The 19,287-nt window shown below is 43.4% G+C and overlaps 1 protein-coding gene and 1 pseudogene across 2 annotated transcripts in view; one reads left to right on the top strand and one right to left on the bottom strand.

Annotated features, from left to right (window-relative positions):
* MYO1D (myosin ID) overlaps positions 1-19,287 on the bottom strand; it is a 350,887-nt gene that overhangs the window by 113,116 nt on the left and 218,484 nt on the right. The window lies entirely within an intron of this gene.
* On the top strand, positions 135-17,660 carry LOC115856167 (small ribosomal subunit protein eS24 pseudogene; annotated as a pseudogene).

The following is a 19,287-nucleotide window of genomic DNA, read 5'->3' as shown; positions in this document are numbered from 1 at the left end:
ATTTCATTGAATCCTGGTAGCAAAACTTGATGAAGATCTCTTTCACACACACACACACCTAGAGACCAGTCTCACAAGGACAGACACAAATATTCAAAATAATTAACAAACTCAATTCAGCAGGCTAATACGCCATGACCATGAGGGCACGGTTCACAAGTATAAGGATGGTTCATTAATAAGAAATGCATCCATATCGCTCAGCTGATTAATAGGTCACATTTATGCGTCATCTGTGTGTTTGTCCCACTAGAATTATCTCCTTGCTTGACAGCTTTCACTTTTTCAAGGCAAGTATGAAGTTGTGTCCTTGTACTGTTTTTATTTTACAGTATTCCACGGTATATAAAACAGTATCTCGGGGCTTCCCTGGTGGTTGGGAGTCCGCCTGCCGATGCAGGGGACATGGGTTCGTGCCCCAGTCTGGGAAGATCCCACGTGCCGCGGAGCGGCTGGGCCCGTGGGCCATGGCCGCTGAGCCTGCGCGTCCGGAGCCTGTGCTCCACAACGGGAGAGGCCACAGCAGTGAGAGGCCTATGTACCGCAAAAAAAAAAATATAAATAAATAAATAAAAATAAAACAGTATCTCTCTCCATAGAAAGTTGGTAAATACTCAAATGTATTTATTATCATATCAACCCTACAATATTAGTTTTAACTTTTTTCGTATGAAGTTGTGTCCTTGTACTGTTTTTATTTTACAGTATTCCACGGTATATAAAACAGTATCTCGGGGCTTCCCTGGTGGTTGGGAGTCCGCCTGCCGATGCAGGGGACATGGGTTCGTGCCCCAGTCTGGGAAGATCCCACGTGCCGCGGAGCGGCTGGGCCCATGAGCCATGGCCGCTGAGCCTGCGCGTCCGGAGCCTGTGCTCCACAACGGGAGAGGCCACAGCAGTGAGAGGCCTACGTACCGCAAAAAAAAAATAAAAAATAAATAAATAAAAATAAAACAGTATCTCTCTCCATAGAAAGTTGGTAAATACTCAAATGTATTTATTATCATATCAACCCTACAATATTAGTTTTAACTTTTTTCTAACCACTGGTAATCTTTGGCAGCAAAGCATTGTGGATAAAGGAGAGAACAGACTTCCTCCCCTGTAGAAAAGTTATTACTGGACTAGAAACAAGTATCATGACTGAGCATGGAGACTTTGGCCTGGATCTTTTAATACAATTTTTAAATGACAGAGACTAAGTATGTTAATAGATACTGTCTATCTTTTACTATTTTTATAAATAGCAGGTAAGAAAAGAATTAACTGGAAATTAAAACATATGACCCTCTTCACACCAAAATACTCCATACATCTTGACCCATCAGTCAAATAGGATTTTAAAAATTGAGGTACAAATTATGTACAGTAAAATTCACAGACTTTTAAGTGTTTAGGTGGATGAGTTTTGACACCCAAATCAAGATACAGAACATTACCAACATGCCAGAGAGTTTCCTCTGAATGTTCTTTTTTAAGACTTAGCTCTATATTTGTAAGTCAAATTGGCTTACTTAGCTTTTGAGAGCTAAAAAGATTAGCTCATTACTTGGACCTAGAAAGCCAGAGGTCCACGATAGTAAGAACAAACTCACAGAATACTGAATTTTCTCTTTATCTTTTCTCTGTTTTCATGCATTGTACCATTAGGATTATGAGAATTTTACAAAGAAAATAGTTAATCTTTGAAGGTGACAAACCAGACAAATGCTATAATGGTAATCTTAAAGGAACTATTTAAAATATGATAATAACAGAATATAGGTTTATTCAAATTGCTTGAAACAGGTGGTTTGGAATTTAAACTAGTTTCTGGCGGCCTATATACTATTCTCATAGTAAGACTCATTGCAACAGAATTTAACTTCATTTGATTTCTCTTAATGACAGATAATCCTTGGTTTCTAATCTCCAGTTTTCAATAATTAGAAAAAATTATGTTGAGGCTATAAACCCACAGTTGTTGGATTAGGTTCAGCCTAACTTTGTAGGACAAGAACAGGGACAGGGTTAATACTTCCCCGAAGTCCACTGTAACCACAAGTCATTTTGCTTGCTGTCTTTTTTTAAAACATATATTCACTCTTGTAAAAATTCTTTTACGTCATTACAGAGTATTGAGAAGAGTTCCCTGTGCTATACAGTAGGTCCTTATTAGTTATCTATTTTATATATAGTAGTATGCATATGTCAATCCCAATCTCCTAATTTCCTCCCCTCTTTCCCCCTGGTAACCATAAGTTTGTGTTCTACATCTGTGACTCTATTTCTGTACTGTAGATAAGTTCATTTGTACCATTTTTTTAGATTCCACATATAAGCGATATGATATTTTTCTGTCTGACTTACTTCACTCAGTGTGACAATCCATGTTGCTGCAAATGACATTATTTCGTTCTTTTTTAAGGCTGAGTAATATTCCGTTGTAGATATGTACCACATCTTCTTTATCCATTCATCTGTCGATGGACATTTAAGTTGCTTCCGTGTTTTGGCTACTGTAAATAGTGCTGCAGTGAACATTGTGGTGCAAGTATCTTTTCAAATTGTGCTTGCTGTCTCTTTTGCTTCATATTCTATCTTTATTTCTCTGTCTGCATCTGTACGTGTGTGCACAAGCTTTGTCACTGAAAACTGTGGGGCCTCAAAATGCTAGCAGTAAATTCCAGGATCCCAAACAACAATTTCAAAAAAACCGAAGACTTCTGGAGAACGTGAGAATCACGAGAAGAGGCCCTGATACTTTATGACAAAATTCTCTAATAATGGAATAGGCCACGAGCCCTTGAGCTCTTGTGACTTTGAAAAGAGTTAATCTTTTATAATGGTGATCAACTCCTTTAAAGCCATCCAGGTCTGACCAGGGAGGAGAATGCATGCCTTTTTACAGGGCTTCCTGGCTAGTTTTCACTCTGGGGCCTTCTTGTTCCAGACTTACTCCCAGGAAGCAGCTACTCCATGTCTTCTTGAGTGGGGGGATCTCTTCTCTTCCGTGGTTAGTGCTCTCTGCAAACACCTCCAAGGGACTTCACTAACTTGGGGCTGCCCCCCACCCCAATCAGGGATGTGCTTAAAACACAAAGAGCTTTCATAAAATTGTAGGAAAATCATTTGGTTTCTTCAGGTATCTGCTTGTATTGTGATATATACACTTGGCCTTTGGGATTTTCTATTCCCTACTTCAGTTCTTTGGTTTGACGGCAGAGTTATAATATTTATGCTCTTTTGATCTCAATTAACAAATTGATTTGGCTGCTCGACGATGGAGAACATACTGTTCATTCTGTTTTCCATTCAGAAGCTTGGAAGACAGATGTTCCGACTTTCTGTAGGATGCCTGGTGATTTTATTTCTTGCTTTGTCTCTCTGTTCTCTGTTCATCTGTCTCTCCCGATCTCCCTTCTCCTCTCCCTTTCCCTCTTTCTTCCTCCTTCTCTTCCTCTCTCTCCTTGGCCCAACTAGCTATAAATCAGAGATCTTAGCGAAGCAGATCTGTCATAGAAATAATGCAGAGTTTGGGATAAATAAGAGTTTATCCCTCATCATTTGGAAGCAATGCTTGTGCCCTGAGCCACTATGTAGGGGGTGGCTCTATCCTGAGGTCACTGTGCCGTGAGGATCTCAAGCCTCTCAAGGGTTGACCCTCCGGTCAGCAGTCCTGGTACGAGCCCTCCCAGCCCCAGCGCCAGAAGAGTGAGCATATGAGGGTCCCAATGATCCCAGGCCTCGGTTGTTGAGTAACTTCCAGCTTTCGTGTCTTCCCAACCACAGCCCTAGGTATTGTGGAACAAAGGTGAACTGGCCCCATTGTGCCCTTTCCAAATTCCTGACCCGTGGAATCCATGATCCTAATAAAATGGTGGTACACGACTATATTCAAAATAGATAACCAACAAGGACCTACTGTACAGCACAGGGAACTGGGCTCAGTATTCTGCAATAACCTAAATGGGAAAAGAATCTGAAAAAGAAAGGATACTTGTATGGGTATAACTGAATCACTTTGCTGTACACCTGTAACTAACACATCATTGAATCAACTCTACTCCAAAACAAAATAAAAATTAAAAAAAATAATAAAATGGTCATTTATTTTACTCCACTAAGTCTGGGGTGGTTGGGTACACAGCGATAGTTGACTGGAATCAAAATTTGGAAGCAGCGAGGTGCTACTGGAACACAATACTAAAACAGTTGACACTGGCTTTGGGAAGTGGGTGGCAGCTGGAAGAGCCTTGAGGAGCCTGCTGGTGGAATCACGATGGGCTTTAAGGAGGTAGTCACAAGGGCCTGAAGGGAAGCAAGGAAAATATTATTTCAAGCTTGAGGAAAGGGGACCCTTGATACAAAGTGGCAGGAAATTTGACAACACTGTTGACTATGGGAAGGTAGAAAACAGAAAACGTCCCTAACAAATTCAATGATCTAGATAAGGATTTCTAGACAGGACACTGGAAATGCCATCTGGCTGCTTCTTGCTGTCTATGAAAACATGTGAGAGGAGAGAGATGATCTTAATACAGAACGGTTCAGCTTTCAGGCAAAATTTAGAGGAAATATAAAGCAGCCGGCACTTGCTGGGTTTGAAAATAAAACTGTTTCTTATTCCCAGCTTCTCCAGATGGCAAATGATTCTCAAATTGGGAAACGGTTTCAGGGCAATGATCAAGTCCAGAGCGGGACTGTAAAATCCTCTGTCAAAACCTCAGAAAGATCTAAGGCAGTGTTGCATAGAAACTTCCAGGCAGATTAAAGATCTCCAGGGCGTGCCTTTCTCTATTAAACAATGGGGCTCTTAAGAGTCTTAGGGACCTTGTCCCATAGTAGCTCATAAGGAGCCCCAGGTACAGGACAGCTTATCTTGCAGAGGTTTGTGGGTGTGGTGTTAGTGGATTATAAACTGATGCACAGTTAAGTCCACCAAGATTTCAAAGGAATTGTATCAGGTTGGACTGAAAGGGACAGAGACATTGCAAAATGTGCAGAGGCTTTTGGACCCCCAACCTTTGATGGGCAGGAAGCAGACCAAGAAGGCTGCTTAGTTTCAAACGCAGATGGCCCTTGACTATTAGGTGCCTCCCATTTCCCATCTCTTGGAATGGGGAGTGTCTAGTGGGGTATCCCATCCCTGTGTCACCATTGTATGTTGGGTATGTGGGCCAGATAACTTGTCCTTTTAAGGACCTGAGTTTCACAGGTCTTCAGATTGAAGGAACTCTAGTTGAGGAACTGCATCTAAACTGACTTACATGATGAGATCCTGGACCACAACCCTGAACCTGATGACATCAGGGGATGAGACTTTGGGGCATCTTGGGTGGGGGTGAGTATATTTTGAATGTCAGAGTAATGAAAATAATTTTTGATGAAGGGGTAGACTGTGGAGGGTTTAAAATTTGTTCATAAATCCTTTGACATTCCTCTCATTGAGAGATGGGGGTCTCTGTTCCCTCCCCTTGAATCTGGGCTGATCATAGTACTTGCTTCTAACCAATAAAATGCAAAGAGGTGATGCTGTGTGACTTCCGAGGTTAGGTCATAGAAAGGGGGTGCAGCTTCTGCCTCGTTCTCTGGGACGCTCATGCTCTGAGCCCTAGGCCCCCCGTAAGAAGCCTGATTACCCTGCGGCCACCATGCCATAAGGAAGCCAAGAATCTCCGAAAGGGCTCATAAGGCTCTCCAGTCAGTAGCCCCGGTCTTCAAGTCCTCCCAGCCCAGGTAGGTGTCAGTCATCTGAGTGAATGAGCCTTCAAATGATTCCAGCTCTCAGCCCTTGAGTCACCCCCCAACCTTCCAGTCTCCTCAGCTGAGGCCCCAGGTATTGCAGAGCAGAGACAAGCCATCTGCTTTGCCCTTTCTGAATTCCTGACCCAAAAGAACCTATGACTGGGCTTCCCTGGTGGCGCAGTGGTTGAGAGTCCGCCTGCCGATGCAGGGGACGCGGGTTCGTGCCCCGGTCCGGGAAGATCCCACATGCCGCGGAGCGGCTGGGCCCGTGAGCCATGGCCGCTGAGCCTGCGCGTCCGGAGCCTGTGCTCTGCAACGGGAGAGGCCGCAACAGTGAGAGGCCCGCGTACCGCAAAAAAAAAAAACAACAAAAAAAGAACCTATGACCATAATAAAAAGGAGGTGGCTGTAAGTTTGGGGTAAACTGTTATGCAGCAATAGTGACCAGAAAATAGAGAAATCCTAATTTTGTAAATGTGTCATGGAAAGAATGCATAGTTCAGGATAACTAAGAGTTTATGCCTTTACAAACAAAAATCACTTTCAAGAAAACATTTAAAAAAATTTTACCATGTTGGAAGAACATGTAAGAACACACTCTTTTTCAGAAATATTTTCCAGCTTCATTAAACATTATAAAATTATTCTTTTACTTTCTTAAGGATTCAGAGTTGTCATGGTGAACAGTAATTAGTAAATGTGCTTTAAAACAGATGCATATTCAGGGCTACTGGCGTTCCTATGACCATACCCCCCGGACCACATGTTCCAAAAATCATGCCTGTGTGTGTAAAGCACATGACATTCTAATGGTGAAACAGACCCTTTTCTACAAAATACATGCCATGAGCAGTAACAAAAAAATTGTCTGAAAGCCAGTTTAATCAACTTTAGGCACAAGCACTTAGTTATAAGCCTGGTACTACTGATCAATATTATTCAGGTCAATGAAAATCACTGTAATCAACTGACAAAAGGGCTAAGTTTCTACTATTTATCAATAAGGCCTTTCAACCCTTGATTTTAACAGCTTCATGAAAGCAACTCAGAAAAACTCCTCAATAAACTTCCAGTATCAACCCATCTAACTGCACTGAATAACTGACATCTCCATATTCAACTCCAATTTCTTCCAAATATTCCTCATCCTGACAGGGATTAAGGGCACCATCAAGAAGAAAATTTACAACCTAGATAACGTTCGCATCACAAATGAACTTTGTACTTTACGATACAAATTCCTTTAGAGAATTTAGGAATTTAGGAACCTGGGCCTGCCATAGCCTCCTTTCTTAATTTAAACGTTTGAGTCATTTTTCCCTTTTGGTGCAAGTACCTCATTTGTGGCGCGCAAGTTTGACTTTTTCATATTTAGATTAAGTGTGTCAAATTCCTTACTAGAAAGGGGGTTAGAACCTGCCAGTTCGTGGGTATCAGCCACATGGCTAATTGTTTTCTTTCCGCTAAAAATCTCAGACAGGCCTACTGGAGGTCTCTCTCCTAGATTATTGGCAGTTTGAGTTCCAGGGTTTGTCTTGCAGCTCGGTATTCAGTAGTTTCTTGAAAAATTGAACTTTAATTCCAAAAAGACTGCTCTGAGGAGACAGCTCAAGAAATCACTCCAACAAGTTTTTAATACCAAGCCATCTAGTAGAACTAAACTAAATCTCCTCAGAGCCCTCCTGTACTTTCAGTTTTCATACATTGCAACCATCAGTATGCCTGCCTGCGAGGGACGGACTCCCTTTTAATTACTGCTGCAGATTTATCGCCGTGGGCTGGGGACCAGATCATCGGATTCATCACAAGGGTGTATGAAGCAAGATAAATGGCCCAAGAGGGCCCTTCTTTAGAAAGAGCATGCAACATTCAGTACACAAACTCCATCACGTCTATTCTGACTATGCAAAAGTTGTAAAATTTCTCCACTTATAGTCTCTTTATCCCCTATGGTTCATTTAGGCCAACGTTCTCAACCCCGGCTGCATGGTAGAATCAGTGGGGCCACTCTGATTTAGTTGGTCTTGGATGGGGCTGGGCATCTATAGTTTTTAGAACCTCCCCAAGTGATTCTAATCACACGTGACCATTGATTTAGGTGAAACCATTACATAACTTCATCTTAGACAGTCGAATTATCATTTTACAGAGCTAATTGTTTTACTAATCAAGTTTTCTATGATTTTGAATTTATTTTCTTTTCTCTCTTAAAATACCAACTTAAGTTACTTTCCTTATTGGTCTTTTCATTGAATTTTTTTTTAACCTTACAAATTAATGATCCTCTCAATGCAGAGATTATTCCCTCAAAATTTTAGGTTTCCTTTCCTTATGTTTGTCAGCAAGTTGAATCCATGTAGACTAGTTTTGCTCTATTTTAGGGATGAAGAGTGACTTTTGATCACATCCTGGCCATTCTGGGTATTATGTTATGAGACCCTGGATTTAATGTAAATCTTTTACTCTGTCAGGCTTCTGCTAAAAAGGGACCAGTAGGGGAAGGAGGCACCGATGCTTTACTGCAGGGTGGGAGTCCAGGCCCCACGTGGGCTCCCCAATACCACCCTGCTGGGGAGTATGAGAGGCACCTTAGAGCCACCAGGAGCGGGTGGAAAGCTAGCCCCTCCCCTGACCTCCCCTGACTCTATGGAGAGGGGAAGGGGCACCACCCTTTCCCTGGGTGGGGGGGTGCAAGTCCAGGCTCCCTTTGGGCCTCTTTGATGCCACCCCAGTGGGGACGGGGAAGGGTACCTCTTCACTTCAGGCAAGGGTAGGGGTCCAGGCTTTCCATGAGGCCTTTGCTGATGGAAGTTAGGGGGGCCTGCAAACCTCCTAGGTGTTTTTCCAGAGAATGTTTGTTGTCAAATAGGCTGCCCACTTCCTGGTCCTTTGGCAAGAGAGAGCAAGCTTTTCTTGTCTGTGTCCATCTGGATAGGGGGCTTCTCCAGCAATGCAGTCTGGGATGTACAGAGACAAAAAGAAATCCCAAGGAGCTCACTGCCATGTTGCTTTTCAAGTCTTAAAGTCCAGAGCTCGTTCACTTTCTCTCCACCTTTCAGAGTCTTCTTAACGTTTGTTTTATATGATGATGTCCAGGGTTTTTAGCTGTATTTAGCGAGGAGGATAGGGAGAAACACATCTATTCTATCTTGTCCAGAACTGGAAGTTCCAACTCTCTGTTCTAGATCATGCACGCGGATGCATTAGAAAGCGTGGCTTTCTCTTTAGTGAGCTCATGGTGCAGCTGGGCAGCCAAGAGGCATATATTGCAGGAGTGGACAATGCGGGCCTAGCGGGAGAGGGGGCTGCAAGCTTCCCTCTCCTTAAGATACTGGTAATTCTCAAATGTGAACGTCAGCTTAGACACTTCTTGCAGTGCCAGATGGGTATTTGGCCCGTCTGGGGAAAACTCAGACAGGGGTCCCATGGAGGGCCCATGGGGACCACATATTTGACTTAACCAAGATGAAACTCATTACCCTGCCTTAACCACTGTGTTTCTTGGGGCCCTGTTTCAATTCAGCACCACCAGTGGCACCGTGTCCCAAGCCCCAAAGCGTATTTACTGGATGGTAGTTATTTCACCAGCCACTTCCCAGTTCGTCCAAACTTGGTAACGTTGTCAGGATTGGCTTCCTAAACGACCAACCTCTGCAGGCCTCTTAAAATCTGTCGCTCTGCGTTGCCAAAAGCAGTCATTCACAAATCCCTTTAAGAATCTCAAAAAAGCCCCAGGTACTCTGTACAGAAAAGTGCACAAGTGTTTGTATATACTTATGACTCCCTGAAACTCTTCCTTGTCTGAGAAACCATGTCCACCCTTCCTCCATACTCTCTCAGCAATTCATGCTGCTCTGTTGTAGCGCGTGAGGAGTTGTCCTGTGGTGATGTCTGTATCTGTTTGCCTCACCCACTAAACAATAAGCAGAGGCAGTCTCTTCCCTCTTTCTTTCTAGAACCTAGCACAGGGCTGCAGTGCCGCAGCAGGCAGCAGATGATCACAATTTATTGCATGTGTGGAGGACAAAAAGTGAAAGGTATAGATGAGGTCGAAGGGCACTCTGCTCAGGAAACTGCGATGGTTCCCACGTGTTCCTCTTTATCAAAGCCCTACCCTTCATCGTAGCCTTAAAAGCCCTATTCTCCTGGTAATTTCCCCTTTCTCTCCTCACCCTCTCTGGATGCTCTTATCCACACTCACGGTTTAAGCTACCACCCACTCGTGGCTTCCAAATCTGTCTCTATTCTGGATTGTTCTCTAGACAGTTAATCGTCTAGCGGGCCTCTCCATTTTTCCTCAGACTCCTCAAATGAAATCCATTTAGGACTGAATTTATTTCCACCCTCTCCTACCACATCTCTGCTTCCCCCCCCCCCACATTTCCCGTCTTGGTGAGTAACCATCACCGCCTACCCAAGTTGTTCAAGAAAGAAACCTATGAGTCTAGACCCTTTCCTCTCGATGCCCAAGGCCTTCTACCACTTAAATAGCTCTTGAATCCAGATCCCCTGACCCCTTTAAATATCCTTGCTTGAGTTTAGGCCCTTGTAATTTCCTTTTTTTTAAATATATATTTTAAAGTTTATTTATTATATTTTTATTTATTATTTTTGGCTGCGTTGGGTCTTCACTGCTGTGCGTGTGCTTTCTCTAGCTGCGGCGAGTGGGGGCGACTCTTCGGTGCAGTGCGTGGGCCTCTCATCGCGGTGGCCTCTCCTGCTGCGGAGCACAGGCTCCAATCGCGCAGGCTTCAGTAGTTGTGGCTTGAGGGCTCAGTAGTTGTGGCTCGCAGGCTTCAGAGCACAGGCTCAGTAGTTGTGGCGCACGGGCTGAGTTGCTCTGCGGCATGTGGGATATTCCCGGACCGGGGCTCGAACCCGTGTCCCCTGCATTGGCAGGCAGATTCTCAACCACTGTGCCACCAGGGAAGCCCAGGCCCTTGTAATTTCTTAACAGGATTATAGCAGCAGCCTCTGAACTGCTTTCCCTGTCACCAGTCCTGACCCCTCCAGTGCATTCATCAATACCCATTTATTAAGCACCTACTATATGGCCACAGCCCTTCTCTCATGGAGTCTGTATTTTAATAGAGAGTAGGGGGAGCCAGAGCGTAAACAACTGTATAAGGTGACAGTGGTGACAGGGTCTATGAGGAGGAATATAGCAGCAGTACAAAGGTGTAGAGAGGGATAGGATGGATGCTTCTAGACAACCCGTTGGAGGTTATTCTGGGCAGAGAGCTGAATGAAGTGAGGGAGCCAGGCAGTTATCTGGGAGGAGAACACTCCAGGCAGAAGGACAAGCAAGAGGACAGAATAAACAGTGAGGATGCTGAGGGCTGACTTTATCCCACCCCTCTGCTGTCCACAGGCACTGGGACTGCCGGTCTGCAAGGGGTTTAAGAGCTGATAATTACTGAGCATTTTACTATGTGACAAGGACTATGCTAAGGACTTCACATGCATTACTGCAGACTTGTTTACATGCATCTCATTTCAGGCCTCAACACTCCACTGGGGTGGGTGCTATTGTTAAAATGGGGCATAAATGCAACGACTACCCACATGCTTCCACATATCCTAAGGCCTGTGTTTGCCAGACATGGCCCACCAGGATGTGACTCTCCTTTTGTCCTTTACCATTTACAGCGTAATAGTCTTTAAGTGCAACATGAGATATTTTTACAATTCAACAGGCTTCGTGAAATGGTAAAGGATGGAGGAGAAGGGGAGTAAGGGCAGACACGGGAGGAGCCTTCCTATGGAGCAAAGTGACTGTTCCGTGCACAGAAGCCAAAGAAGTAAGCTAGCAACGTCAGGAGAAGGGATCCTGAACTTGTCCACTCCACCTACCCTGCCTGATGCATCTCCATCCCCGACACGTTGTAAAGACGCCTTTATTTAGATATAGTTCCAATAAAATAAAGTCTTTTTTTCGGTCTGTTATGTCAGAAAATCAGATTCTCCCTGTAGTGCATTAGAACTCTGCTATAATAATTCAGTGTAAAGAACGTTTGCTCTGAACCTCAACCAGTAACAAAGAACTAAGCTCATTTATTTAATACCTAAGAGTTCAGGACCAGTGCAGGACTGCCTCCCAGTGATGTGGGGAGGATCAAGTGAGACAGTGTATGGTGACGTCCATCACAAGGGATGAAAGTCAGCAAACATAAAGTGATTATCTCTACTACTCTTGTTGAAGGAAGATCTGCCGATGAGACCGTCTGCAAACATGAAACCATAGTCAGTACCTTCAAGAAGATTTAATTTTTGATACAGATCACAGGTTCCCAAGGCTTTCCAGAAAACACACACACTCTCTCCCTGTCACACTCCCACGGATGTGTGCATGTGCCCATGTGCTTGCACGCACACGCAAACACACACACACACACACACACACACACACACACAGAGGTGAGAAAAATCTAATGGCAGAACTGAATCTGGGGGCAAGTCCAACTTTCAACAGATGATTCCAAGAAATAGCTAGAACGACAAAAGTGAATAAATTTGGTTAACAGAATAGTTAGATCAGTGGATTGCCTCCCTGGTTGCACACTAGGGAGCTTTAAAACATGCTGGTGCCTACCCACAGAGACTCAATTTCATTGGTCTGGGATGTGGCCTGGGTATCAGAATTTTTAAAAAACTCCCCAAGCTATTCCAATGTGCGGCCAAGGTTGAGAACCCCCGAGTTAGAAGCTACAAACATTTTTGATTTGGGCTTGAAAAGCGGAAACTAAATGAAATCAAATTCAAATCTCCTAAGTATCAGGTTAGCAGTGAAAGCACCATATTTTTTTCTGGCCTGAGACTATGGTACCTTTTCCTACATGTTTATTCTCGGAAAAGACAGGATTGCAATTAAGAGAGAAACAGCTGTGCAAATGGAAGTACAATGTGGCAGCTCGATTCCAAGTGCTGTTTTTTTTTTCTCCAAAGGAAATGAAGCGAAAGTTTTGCTTTTCCTTTTTCTTTTTGTACCCTAATGCACCACACCTTGAGAGTCCTTGACAGGTAGAACAGGGCTGGTACACAAGCTCTTGTCTTGATTATGTCATTTCCTGCGGGATCCCCAAGGCCTACAAGTCACTTACCCTCAAAAGGTTACGATGAAATATTTTAGGAAGAAATTAATATTGTAAGAAAGACCTAAATAAACAAGGAGAATGGGGGGAGAGAAAAAAAGAGAGAGCATCACACTCAACTAAGCCAGAAGATGCTTGGAATTATGGCTCACTAGGGCTTTTGGGCTCTGGTGTCTGAAAATCTGTACTGAAATCCTACACTAGTGACCAATACCTCTGGGAATTGTAACGGTTAGAGACGACTGCTTATGGTAAACGGTACTAAGCAAATCCAGTTATAATGTCGAAAGTCAGGGCTTTGGGGCAGGAGGTAAACTCCATTTTCATCAGTCCTGTACTTGGAAACTCAAGTGATTCATTGATAAATGATACTTAACTTCCTGCACAGAATTCTTATAAAGATGGAGACACAGTATATTCAAATCTCCTAATAGGTGGCGCAGTGGTTAAGAATCCGCCTGCCAATGCAGGGGACACGGGTTCGAGCCCTGGTCCAGGAAGATCCCACATCCCATATGCCGCAAAGCAACTAAGCCCGTGCGCCACATCTACTGAGCCTGCGCTCTAGAGCCCGAGAGCCACAACTACTGAAGCCCGTGCGCCTAGAGCCTGTGCTCCGCAACAAGAGAAGCCACCGCAATGAGAAGCCCGCGCACCGCAACAAAGAGTAGCTGCCTGTGCGCAGCAACAAAGACCCAACACAGCCAAAAATTAATAAATTAATTAATTAATTTATAAGAGAAAAAAATCTCCTAATAAATGCCTGACACTGGGCATGCGACTAATGTTAGTTCTATTTCTTTCCTCTTCTTAAAATAGGATCTGAGTTCTATGCGTTATTCATCATAAAATGGGAGGCGGTGATAGGAGGTTACCATCAGGGTTGCGATTCTGAGGGCTCCAGGGTCTAACGGAAGCCAGGTGCCACTGCCTGTGAGCTTTGTGACCTTGGGCCATTCCTTTACCTTGCTGAGCGACAGTTTCCCCTGGAGAGGAAGGTACAGTCATCTGTACCTATACAGCTGCCACAGGCCTGTGTCGGGCGGGCTGGTTTGCTTCTCTGCCTCTCCCGCGGGCCTGTGGGCAGACTGAGTGACAGACTATTCCACTGCTAGTGCCTGGCAAATGCACAGCACGTAGTAGGTGTTCAAAAAGGCTGACTGCGGAAAAGAGAGCTCTCATAAGACAGTGTGTAAAAGGAAACCTATTACTGCAAGGTTAGTGACGTCTGTTTCTGCAAATGCAGAGATCTTTTATGTGCACGCCTCCAGTCAGGGCTTTGTTTTAAAAGGATCTTGTTTCTAGCAATCTGACCTCTGGATAAATGAGGTGGTGTCATACTAATTTTCTTATGCTTTATTTTTAAAAAGGCTTTGTGTTTCTTTAAAGAGATAGCTTTTCAAAGGAGTCATACATTGGTTCTAATGATTGTTGCTTTCAAACCCCGCTTTGATACATCTTTTGCATTTGCAATTGAATTTCCACGCACAGTACTAATCAAAATGGACGCTACCTCCTGTCCCAAAGCACTGACTTCTGACACTGTAAGTCAGTTTGCTCATTTAGTATGGCTTAGCATTAAGTGGTGGTCTCTAACCGGTACAACAAAAGGCATTTACTTCCAAACACATGTCAGGAAAACAATCAATTTCAGGTTAGCTCTGAAATTCTGACTTTTTTCTCTTATTTTAAAAAAAAATGAGATAACACGGCTAGATGTCACATTTCTTAGAAGTATTTTAAAACCATGTGGCTCACTCAAATCCAATCATAAAATAATGGAGTGCTAAAAGAAATTACAAGGACAGTGGACCATTTCACTGGCACAGCATCAGAGCAAGAAAAGATTCCCTAACATCTTTATCTTTTAAAATTCTTCTTTAATATAGACATTGCTTTTTTTCTAAGAACGGAGGTTTCCAAATACCCAATTTTGCTAAGCAATGCTCTTTGTTGTAACAGGCAAAAATATAAACGTTTGCACAAGATATTCAAAATAATACCGCTTGCAGGAAGTGCCGAGAATTAATTAGGAAGGTAGTAAGCTTGCTACCCAAATAAATAAATTAACCCGAGTGCACTCAGTGTCTGACATTAAGGGGTTATATACTTTCCATTAAAGAGGACTAATAAATATAGTTTAAAGGCTCGAGGGAGGAGTGAGAGAGGAGAAGGCTGGCGCGCACCAGCTCAGGCGGTGCCAGACGTCAGCTGACTGCCTCCATTGAGATTACCATGGAAACACCTTCTCCTGGGACAATGCCACGAGGGCAGGGTGCTTTAGCAATGGTGATGGGGAGCAAAGCCAGCAGGCGGATGGATTTTTAGCAGGATTCAGCCCTGTAACATATTACAAGGACAATCTATCTTCCAAATGAAACAGTGTCTTTCTAGCCAGTCACTGTCAGATAGAGTAATAAAGCATGATGCCTGGCAGAATTACAATCCATTTACCTCTGCAAAACAGTCGCACCCTTTCAGATAATCGTCTCTCTTCTCCCGCCCGCCCGCTTGCTTCGTATTCTCCATAGAACTAAAGGAGGTATTTGTGTAAATTAACTGGCTGCTTCCTTAGCCATCAAGCCCATACTGATAAAAAGGGACTATATCAAATAGCATTCAAGGGCAGATTCAAGTATTTTTCAAACCAACCCATCAACTGTGGGCAAAACCAACACAGTTCCCCCAACAAAAGGGTGAGAGGAGCTCCAGCTGAGGTCAGGTTAAATGTTTCAGTTTATGCGGTCTCCCTCGAAACCGGTGAACAGATTTCATGTTTACGCAAATTAAACTCAGTCTTGGCAATCAGCTCCCTGAGCGCCGGCTGGGGAGAGGCCATGCCCACAGGAACTCGAAAGGCAGGGGCACCACTGCATTGATTCGAGCAACGTGCCACAGCCATGGGGTGCAATTTTCCCCACTGATTTATAGTGATCTCTAGGATGACACACGGAGTTAAAGAGGCTGTGACCAGAGTTTTGCACACAACGTGGCTAATTGTATGGGCTACTTCTTGCCTTTGTTCTCTGCGTCAAGCTACAGCTACCACGAGTCTCCCTGCTTTGCGAAACATTTGGATTCTGATCCCACTGCCCCCGACCCTGTATAAATTTTAAACTTTCTTGAAAACTGTTTTGGAATTAATGCTTTATTTCGATATTACCATTTACAGATATAGTGTCGAGAGTGACTCAAGGGGGATGACACTAATTTGACAATAACACCGATTCCTAACCTAACTAACTATGCAGCATTTGTCCCTAGAAAGTCACGCTGTAGTTAATAAAGGGGTCACCTGTAACTTGAGTGTTTCGTCCTCAGGTTGCTGTGTACAGTTAGTTGACCATGCCATTTGTGAGGGTATTCTCAAAAACCTTTCACGGTTTCCCATTTTTATCTCTCCTGTGAAGAGTGACTGGAACCATGGCTAAATGATAAATTGATTGCAGAATTTTTGCTAATGGAAGGGAAAAACAAGGTCTCAAATTTATCTTTTAATTATATTTTGCTTAGGCTTATGGCAAGATCAGTCATTAACTCCTGAACACAAACCAACTGACCACAGAGAGGGGAGAGATGATTCTTGTAACTAAAGATTGACTGAGACCCCAGTGTGGGCTGGGTTATATAATTTAGGGTAATAGAAAAATACGTGAGGGCTTCCCTGGTGGCGCAGTGGTTGCGAGTCCACCTGCCGATGCAGGGGACGCGGGTTCGTGCCCCAGTCCGGGAGGATCCCACGTGCCGTGGAGCAGCTGGGCCCGTGAGCCATGGCCACTGAGCCTGTGTGTCCGGAGCCTGTGCTCCGCAACGGGAGAGGCCATAACAGTGAGAGGCCCGCGTACTGCACAAAAACAAAAAACAAACAAAAAAAAAACTGGTAATAGCAGACGCTGGTGAGGATAAGAAGCAACAGAACTCTCGATCGTTGCTGGCGGGACTGCAGAAATGATAGTCACTTTGGAAGACAGTTTGGCAGTTCTTATAAAGCCAAATTTGGCCTTATCACAGGAGCTAAAACTGCACTTGAAGGTATTTACCCAAATGATTTGAAAACTCACGTCCATACGAAAACCTGCCTGTGAATGTTTCTAGCAGCTGTATTCACAATTGCCCAAAACTGGAAGCAACCAAGATGTTTCAATAGGCAAATGGATACACAAACTACGGCACATCCATACAATGGACTATTATTCAGCAATAAAAAGAATAAGCTATCAGGTCACAAAAAGGCATATAAAAGCCTTAAATATTTACTGCTAACTGAAAGAAGCCAGAATGAAAACGCTACATACTGTATGATTCCAACTATATGATATTCTAGAAAAGGCACCACTATAGAGACAGTAAAATGATTAGTGGTTGCCAGAGGTTTGGGGAAGAGAGAGAATAATTGTAGAAACACATAAGAAGTATCCAGGTTTTCCTCCCTGGCTGCCTGAGGATCAACCACCATTAGGAATGACACAGTAACTATCTAGACCAGGAAGTTCATGACCAACCAACTATGGAAACAAATGGTCACGGATGTCCTTCATCCTGGAAAGGCAACAGTATCTAAGAAATTTGGGAAAGACCAGACAAAATGTACAAGACTACACTAGGTGTCATCTTTGTGTTTGGATTCGGAACCATTTCGGTGGTGGCAAGATAAATGGCTTTGGTGTGATTTACGATTCCTCGGACGATGCAAAGAAAAATAAAGCCATACACAGGCTTGCAACACACGGCCTGTATGAGAAGAAAAAGACTTCAAGAAAACAGTGAAAGGAACACAAGAACAGAATGAACAAAGTCAGGGGAACTGTAAAGGTCACTGATGGTGCTGACAGAAAGGAGTAAAGATTATGCAGTGACTTTATCTGATGTAACTGTGCAGATTTTAAAAGAGGATTCATAAACTGTGAAAACTTAAAAAAAAAGAACTATCAAACAGCAAAGCAGTGGAAGAATTTTGTTATAAAAAGAGACTGGGAAAAGAAACTGAAAATAACAGGTATTGTTACTGATGGGCAACTTATTAATAGGTAAATACCTGATGCCAATATTTATCTTAGTTTTTTATGCTAAATTCTAATTGTTCACAGGAAAACATGGGATCTGTTCCACAGCAGTTAGAAATTTAGGCTACAGTGAGGGCAACATAATAATAGCTTGGCTACAATGAAACATTTTCCAAAGGTGATCCACAAGGCAGAGTTTGCTGTATGTGTGCCTTCTTCGTTGAGATGCAAGGTATAATCTGAAGTATGTAGAAGTGTACTATTGAAACAAAATTAACACCTCCTGATTTAACTTCCAGTTTATAGGAAATACAGGGACTAGGAGAGTAAGTTACATGAACCATGAGGAAACAATCAGACAAATCCAGACAAGGTCAGTGCTGGACTCTTTAAAAACTCAATGTCAGACTTGAGGATACGGGGAGGGGGAAGGGTAAGCTGTGACAAAGTGGCATGGACATATATACACTACCAAACGTAAAATAGATAGCTAGTGGGAAGCAGCCGCATAGCACAGGGAGATCAGCTCGGTGCTTTGTGACCACCTAGAGGGGTGGGATAGGGAGGGTGAGAGGGAGGGAGATGCAAGAGGGAAGAGATGTGGGGATAGATGTATATGTATAACTGATTCACTTTGTTATAGAGCAGAAACTAACACACCATTGTAAAGCAATTATACTCCAATAAAGATGTTTTAAAAATACATAAATAAATAGGGTTTCCCTGGTGGCACAGTGGTTGAGAGTCCGCCTGCCGATGCAGGGGACACGGGTTCGTGCCCCGGTCCGGGAAGATCCCACATGCCGCGGGGCGGCTGGGCCCGTGAGCCATGGCCGCTGAGGCTGTGCGTCCGGAGCCTGCGCTCCCCAACGGGAGAGGCCATAACAGTGAGAGGCCTGCGTACCGCAAAATAAATAAATAAATAAATAAATAAAAGTATTGTCCCTTAAAAAAAACCAAAAAACAACTCAACATCATACATACCAAGTGTTAGTGAGGATGTGGAGAAACCAGAAGTCTCATACTGAAGGGAATGTAAAATGGAGCCTCCACTTTGGAAAACAGTTTGCTAGTTTCTTACAAAGTTAAACAAATGCCATATGGAATAATTCCATTCATGCATAGCCACCCATGAGAAATGAAAACACGCGGCCATGTAAAGTCTTGTATGAGAACATACGTAGCAGCCCAATGTCCATCAGCTGGTGACTAGAGAAATGAAATATAGCAGATGCACGCAATGGAATACTACTCAGCAGTGAAACGAAAGGACCAATGATATATGGAACACGGATGAACCTCAAAAACATTATGCTGAGTAAAGGAAGCCAGACACAAAACAATATCTACTGTTTAATTCTGTGTGCATGAAATTTCTAGAAAAGGTAAAAGTATAGAGACAGAAAGATCAGTGATTATCTAGGGCTGACGTTGGGAGTGGGGATTTACTGCAAATGAGCATGAGA

Source organism: Globicephala melas, chromosome 20 (assembly GCF_963455315.2).
Source record: "Globicephala melas chromosome 20, mGloMel1.2, whole genome shotgun sequence".
NCBI lineage: Eukaryota > Metazoa > Chordata > Mammalia > Artiodactyla > Delphinidae > Globicephala > Globicephala melas.
Note: the sequence above shows the minus strand (reverse complement) of the source record. Positions and strands in the feature narration are given on the sequence as shown.